Source organism: Diceros bicornis, unplaced genomic scaffold, assembly GCF_020826845.1.
Source record: "Diceros bicornis minor isolate mBicDic1 unplaced genomic scaffold, mDicBic1.mat.cur scaffold_255_ctg1, whole genome shotgun sequence".
In the NCBI taxonomy this organism is placed as follows: Eukaryota; Metazoa; Chordata; class Mammalia; order Perissodactyla; family Rhinocerotidae; genus Diceros; species Diceros bicornis.
In genome coordinates, this window is record NW_026691132.1 from 417,405 (window position 1) to 425,431 (window position 8,027).

The window sequence follows — 8,027 nt, forward strand, 5'->3', positions numbered from 1 at the left end:
GATATCTACATGGCATGTTATACGTCCTTTGCCATTTATTATCTCTTTCCTCCCACTAAGACTAAATCAAACAGGGGCAGTGAGTCTGTTTAGTTATTTTGTAGATCACGGGTTTTACACCAGAGCTTTGCATGTAGTAAGTGCTCTAAAAATAGAATGACCAAATAGTTTTCCCTCCAAACCGGAACATATCTGGGAATGAAAAGGGTAATATTAATAATTATGATAAGACAAAAGGAGAAATATGTGCTGAAGACAGAAATGGAGGATTTAAAAGTTAAGATGAATTGATCACTTTTGCATTTTAAACAGATCATTGTGACTAGACTCTCATGATTGGATTACGAGGATAAAGGATTTGGAATCTTAAGCTACTCCTGCTAATTTATTGCAGTGTACCATCTAAAGGTGGTATCTTTGCACAAGAGTAGTTAAGTGGAGTGGCCGGCCCCATGTCTTAGTGGTTAAGTGTGTGTGCTCTGCTGCTGGCGACGGTGGTTCGGAACCCCAGGTGGGCTTCTCCAGCCATGCTGAGGCCGGGTCCCACATACAGCGACTAGAAGGATGTGCAACTATGACATACAACTATCTGCTGGGGCTTTGGGGAAAAAAGGAGGAGGTCTGGCAATAGATGTTAGCTCAGAGCCGGTCTTCCTCAGCAAAAAGAGGAGGATTAGCATGGATGTTTGCTCAGGGCTGATCTTCCTCGGGGGAAAAAAATAGAGTAGTTAAGTGGATGGATTTAAATATTTCATGAAACAATGTTTTAGTGTTTGCATTTTATATGTATATGAATATAATTTATATATTGTACACTTTATACATGTGAGCCCTTTTTGTGTGCAAAGCCATATGTGAACATTATTGTGGGAAAATTTGGAAAATCCACATTAGTCTTGTCTTCATGAAATAACTAATTTAGTGAGAAAGAACTAAATCTTGAAAGAAATAAATAATAATGAACATATAACTAAAATAGAAAAAAAATCAACAAAGAGGAAAAATGGAGTTTTGTAATTTAGGTCACTGGAGCAAGAGTGTTCATTGTCTGGAAGGGATATTTTGTATGAGGTCTGAAAGGTGATTAAAAATAAATCAGAAGTGGATAACCTGTAGGTAGATTCAGAAGGGTGGATGGATGGTTCATTGATATGTGAGTGTGGGGTGGCAGGGTGTCCAGAGTGACACCCAGAGGTAGACAAGTTATTACCACAAATAAGTGAGTTTAGGGACACTGAGAGAGAAGCAAATTATTTGGGGAAGCGATTTGTTCAACTTGGGACCTGGTCATTGTGAGTTGAGTCATCACTGATGTGGTGAATGGGCAGGTAGATAAATGGGTCTGGGGTTCAGAGTTAGGTCTCTGCTGATTCTTTGGACATGTTTGGCTCATTAATGGTATTTGAAGCCAGGGAAATGGATGGGGTTTCCCCAGAAGGAGGGTGCAGATGGGGAACAGGTGTCAGAGCAGGGCTGACTTCTGAAGCATCAGTCATTGTGGGGTGGTCATAAAGAGAAGCCTGGAAGTTGCTCAGGAAGTTTAGACAGGCAACAGCAGGACAGTATAGGGTGGTGGATCCCAAAGACAAAGCAGCTTTTAAAAGGACATTGGAGTCCGCAATGTCACGTGCTACTGCAGAGCATGTCAGAAAAATCATGAAAAGTCCCCAATGGATTAGTAAGAGACACGGTTTGTGAGGTTAGCAGGAGAAGCATCCACAGAATGGGGATGGGATTGGGTGGGCACTGTGCAAACAGAGGCATTGGGATATACGTGACCTTTTCAAAATGGATCCCTGGCAGGAGGAGGAGAGGAGGGGCATGGAGGGTGAGGACTATTAGGAGTGCTGGATGAGAGATTGGTTTGTAGATGGTAGAGATTTGTGCATATTTGAAACTTGAGGGATGATTCCAGTAGGGAAGTTATGGAAAGCACAACAAATATTGAGGACATAATGTCATTGAAATGCAAGTATAAGATAAAAATCAGAGTGGTTTCAGCCAAAAAATCAATTTCTTTGTATATAACCACAGAAAAGTTGTGATAAATGGATCCCTTATGAGGAATATTTGTAGATCTGATGACTAGAAAGTGAAATAGTTCTTGTCCGGTGGTTAACAATTTACCTGTGAAATATGGAGGAGGTCGGAATATAGAGATTTATGAAACTCAAGAAATGGAAAGAAATGAGTAGAGCATTCAGGAAGCATTAGAAGAATGCATATGGATCCATTGGTTGCTGTTGATTCTCTGTTGGGATCCACAAGCTACTGGCGCATTCTCTGTTCAGTGCAAGTGTCAGCATGGCATGGCAGGTATTTGAAATCATCTGAAGTGTGCAGGGTGGATATGATGGCAATAAAGAATCTGGGAGTATGGTCAGTGGATGATTGAAATGATGGACTGTGAATCAGAGATTACTAGAAAGGATTATGAGAAGAAAAGAAAGAGAGGCTTGTAAAGATATTCCTACTGGAGTAATCTAGTTTATTGAAGATTGGTTATTTAGAGTGGATTTCTTTGTGTAAAAACTGGAAATGTGGAAATTTGTGGTGGGAATATGGTGTTTGTGAATTACTGATTGGTGAGCAGGAGAATTTTGGGTGAAGATAGGCTCGGGTTGTGGAAGTGAATGACTAAGGATGGAGTAGTGAATAATTTCATTAGAGGTGAGGCCCTGAAAGGAGCTCTGCAGTCCTTGGAACTCTGTGTCCCAATAACAGTGGGCTGTGGGGCACCAGCATGTGTGTATTTGTCCATGACAGAGAGAGGAGGAAAGGAACGTCCTGAAGCAAGATGGCAGAGGGAAGTTGGTCTGGATTTGACACTGGATAATGACTTGGAGCTTTCTGTCCTTGTCTCACATCAGCTTGATGATTTCACTGAATCCTGTTCTCCACGTGTGGTCCCTGTACCACCATCTCAACATCACCTCATAGAAATGAAAATTCTCCACTCCTTCCGCAGACCTACTTGGGTTGAGATCCAGCAATCTGAGATTTAAAAACCCTCCAATGATTGTGATACACAGTGTGATTTGAGACACATGTCTCCAGGGAGAGACGGAGGGTGGGATATCCATGTGAGCTGAGAAGATTCTCCATGGATGGTAGTCTTCATCATCCATTTTGTTGAAATTTCACATTTAATTTTGTTTTGAAAGATAAAGCTCCAAAAATATTCCCCGACTTCATAGTGCAAACAGTAAGACCATGAAACTAAACCCATTCAGAAAACTGAAGATCTATGCACTCTGAAGCCTAAGCAGCTGCATGTTCCAGAGGCCAGTTACTGGAATAACTTCCCATCCTGGCAGTGAGGTCAGGAGCAGTCAGTGGGAGGAGACCTTGGAGAAGCCGCAGCAAGTCTGTGGATACAATAGACTGCAGGGAGTCCAGGCCTGCAGCAGTGAAGGAGAACTCTTAAGTTCTTTGGAGTCGCAAATACCTTTGAAACAGTCACACAGGCTGTACCATGTGAATCCGTGGACCATGCCTGGGCTGAGGCATCTGCACACCAGCCCTGAGCCCACCCGTGCCACTGTCAATATTGGGCAGAGATGAGTCCAGGAATGAGTCTGGGTCGCTCACAGACCCTCTGCAGGCAACAGGCATCTTCTAGAGATATCAGGAGACAGACACAGAAAGTGAAGAAAAGCGTGGGAGAGACTGACTGTCGTCTCGAGGACAGACGAGATTGCCGGGGAGGCAGAGAGAGCAAGGAGCCAAGAAAGGCATCCTGAAAACACAGTGAGGAAAGCAACATCAGTGCTGAAGAAAAGGAGAGAGGTGCCGTTGAGAAATTCCCCATGAGACAGGCTTGACTCTCACAACATCTCTTTGTAACGTCCATCATGATCTTGACCTTTCATGGTAAACCTCAATTTTTATTTACCATGATTTTTCTCCTTTTTATATTAAAATTGATAGGATAATTGAAGCTGAAGAATTAGTGTTTTGAACTTACATTTGTTTTTTCTAGAACTTACACTGAATGAAGTGATGATACCTACTAGAATGAGATTTGTCTTTGAATGTATATTAAATCCGATTCCATAAATTTTTATTATGATTTTGCATCTAATTATTTTTTTTGCAGAGAAAGATTCACCCTGAGCTAACATTTGTTGCCAATCTTCCTCTACTTTTTGTGTGGGTCACCATCACGTCATGGCTGATAATGAGTATTTTAGGTCCATGCTTAGTAACTGAATCTGGGGCACGAAAGCAGAACATGCCAAACTTAACCACTCAGCCAGGGGCCAGCACGATGATTTCGCATTTAATTATAACATAAAATCCATCAATCTTTCTCTTCATTGTCACATGGTAATTCAGACATATGTGATTTCTATATCATGAATTAAGTATCTCTTATCTGTTACCTGGCAAACTTGTGTAGCTTTGATTTTGGAATCTCCAGGATGAGCATACCCCCTGGGGGCATTATTTTCCACTTACAGAACCTTGGCAGCAGGCTCATTGTCTTCCTTCCCACACTAGATCCAGAGTCGTGGAAATGTGTTTGCCTTACACACAGCACAGAGCACATAGGAATTACTCAACAAACATGTGATAAGTGAATAATTGGTGGCATCATCAGGTCATTCACAGAGGCCAGACTGAGAGAGAGCTTCCTTAGGTCAGGAAGGAGAAGCATTCCTTTATATTTGTGATGTTTTGATTTGTAACATTGTAATGTGAACACCAAATATACTGTTTTTATCAAAATTGTGTTCTGAAGGTTTTCAAAAATCTCTAAAACTCAGAGTAGAGAAAAATCAATCTCTGTGAACTGTTACTCGCTTCAAAGATTGTCAACTCGTATACCATTTGGCTTTGATTATCCTCTCACCAAGACCCCAAGAATTAACCAGAGGAGATGGCTGAGAGCACATCATTTCAGCTGTAAATATTTCAATTTTTCTTACAGATGAGGGATTTTTGGAACACAAACACAATAACGTTACCACACACTAAATTAAAAATGTCATTCGTATAATCAACTCTCTAGTCAGTATCCAAAGTCTCCCAGTTTTGTCAAGGTTATTTCCTGGTTTTACATTTTATTTGAGTCAGGATCTTAATGAAACCCTTCTTTTGCAATTGGTTGATCTGTTTCTGAAGTCACTTTTAATCTCTTAGTAGTTCATGCATCTTGGGATTTGGGTGGGATATGAGTGTGTGTGTTTGTGTTGTCTACACCGATGTGTGAATTCTTTCTTTCCTGGATGGCAGTGCCCTGAAAGGAAGGACCTGGGCTGTGGGAACCAGGATTTCTACTCTGCTTCTGGCTGAACTGAAAAGGCCTCCCTGGGTGACACTTGCAGCCTTCAGAAAGGAGGGGGAAGAAGTACTAAGGAATTCAAGACAATGGCCCTTGTATTACAGGGTGTTTCCAGGGCATGATGTTCAAAATGCCGGGTGCTAACCCTTTAGCTCCAGGTCTTCGAGTGGGTTCTTGGCATGAGCTCTGAGCAGTGTCTGTTAATCACCCACCTGGGGAGCATTTCAGCATTTTAATTCGTAAGGTTGTGTCTGTTGTGTCTAAGATTGGTTGCATTCCCCTGCTGGACCAACTTCTATACCTGCCCCTCTCCTGCCTCATCTTTCAAAACTCCCAATAGGAAAGTTTCACATCCCTGTAACAGAAATCCATATAACCACAGCACAGACTGGGGAAAAGAACACAGCTGTCCCAGGGGCTATGTGCTCTATTCCCTCAGGCCCAGTAGCCCATTTGGGACAAGTCAGTAACAACACGAGTGTGTAAACTAGTGATTGAGACCAGGGACCTCAGAACCACATGCGCCCAGATGTCACCTAGGACAGCAAGGGATGGTGTGGGTCATTCAGTGGACAAGATTAAGGTCTACTAGTAAACCAGAGCTTACCCCTGATCCATCAGGCCCAGCCGGGGAGGAATGGCCATGATGTACCTGACAAAGAGGCTGGGGGCCATCTAGGGAATTTCTGCCCAAAAAGAATCATACAAGGAAATGCAGGGATGTTGGAAATCCTAGTTCACTGGGAGCAGTTAGGTTTATGGAACAAAGTCCTGTTGTAGGTTTAAAAGGCGCATCATGAATCTTTCCCTCTGGATATGAAACAAGCGGGAAAAGGACTTCCAAGGGCATGGGCCAGGATCCCAGGAGGATTCCAATCTAGGCAAAGGGTGAATGGGGAGCCCTAGAGGCGGCCTGATGGGGATGTCCTGTGGGCCCATAGTCCATCGGCACATGGTCTTCCTCTGTCCTTGTCCGTTACACGTGCAAACTTTTATCTTTTTACATTTTTTTTTCTCATTTAGTGTTGATGCAAATCCAGAGACTGGTTAGAAAATGGCAAGTTCCAATATGTGATCAAAGAAACCTCAACAAGAGAAGCAAAAAACATTCCTTCTTCCTGGAAAGCTGTAGAAAGACAGCCATTGTCCTGGGGAAGGACATGGTCCTGGTAGGTGCTAAGTGAAAGACAACCACATTTCAGTGGTTATTGCTTTGCCTGGGAAAGTCCCTCCAACCTCTATATCCAGGGAGATCTGAGGGGCTTTCTCTGCTCCTGGCCCAGGTGAACCACACAGAAATGCACCTGTCCTCTGAGGAAGGGGGACTTGAGGGTTTCATTCAGTAGCCAGGGAGGAGGCTGGCCCTCCTCCCTTCTGCCACATACAATAAGCTGCGACCATACACAAATTCTTGATTCAAGGAGGAAAGTGAGATTCTGTGTCTCATTTACATGAGCATAAGAAGTGAAAGTACCACACCACAACACCCAGGCTGTGACAGAAACAGGATATAACGTAAGAGTCAAACCTACCATTACTAGTAAAGAAATAATATCACTCCTCCCCAATCGGTTAACAGTCGCTGGTGTGCAGATGTCAAGGAGTTGGAGAGGATGGTGTCCTCCCTCTGGGGCTTTAGGGGAAACCAGGGAAAGTCTTAAGATGTCATCGTTCTCTCAGAGTGGGAAGAGCTGGCCCGGTACCCCCCGAGGGCGCCAGTGTCCATGCTGGTCAGGAGGAGCTGCACTTGTGGTCTCCAGAGTGTGATGGCTCATTGCCAAATGCGTGGCGGCTAAAGAGAAGAAACAGACTATTTGGGGGTACCTCCCTGAGATTCATGGCACACCTCCCTCCCCCCCTGCACTCTGATCCAAACCCTGTGCCGTGTGCTGAGTCCATCAACAGCACCCTGTTTGTCCCTGATTCAGGAGGCATTATTTAGCATCACCCATTTCAGAGGATGCAACTGAATCCCAGAGAGGAGAGGGGAGCGGCCCGTCCCTGGCCTGGTCAGCAGTGGATCTGGGATCCAGGCCCATGCTTAGCCTGAAGCTGTACTGAGCCCCTGGATTCAGTCGCTGCTGGTCCCAACACTCACTCGGTCCTAAACTGGAGGATGTCCGGTTCCTCTTTCTCTTGAAGAGCCGCATTTTGCTCGCCTTCTGGTGTTTGGGCTCCAGCTGGCAGGAGACCCAGTAGCTACAGGACAGAGTGGACCTGTGAGCTACCAGGAGCCACGCCTCAGGTGCCCCTCCCAGAGCCTGCCAGCAGCTGAGTCCCAGTGCCCCATGGGGCACAACGCTACGAGTTCTGAGGCTGATTAGCAAGCCAGGCCACAGGCTCTGGAGATGGCCATCAGAGAGAGTCTGCTCTGCCTTCACCCACCTCCTGTCCGCCTCACCTCTCATGGACACTGAGGGGCTCCATGGCCTGGAACCAGGCCCCAAATCGCACTTCGGCCTCCAGGTCATACGCATTTGCAGCCTGCTGGAGCAGCTGGATCCTCATGATGACTTTGAATTTCTGGGAGGAAGGACAGGATGCAGACAGGGCTTGGGTGGGGAACCCTGCCAGGCACTTGTGCGGAGTGAGGATCTGGTCTGGGGTCTGTGCTCACTCGGGAAGCCTCCTTCCTTCCCACTCCATTCAGGACTTGCCTGTCCTCACAGTAGGCTTGAATTAGTTCCTCATCCAGGAAGGTGTCCTTGATGCCAGGCCTCCCCGCACCCACCAACATGAT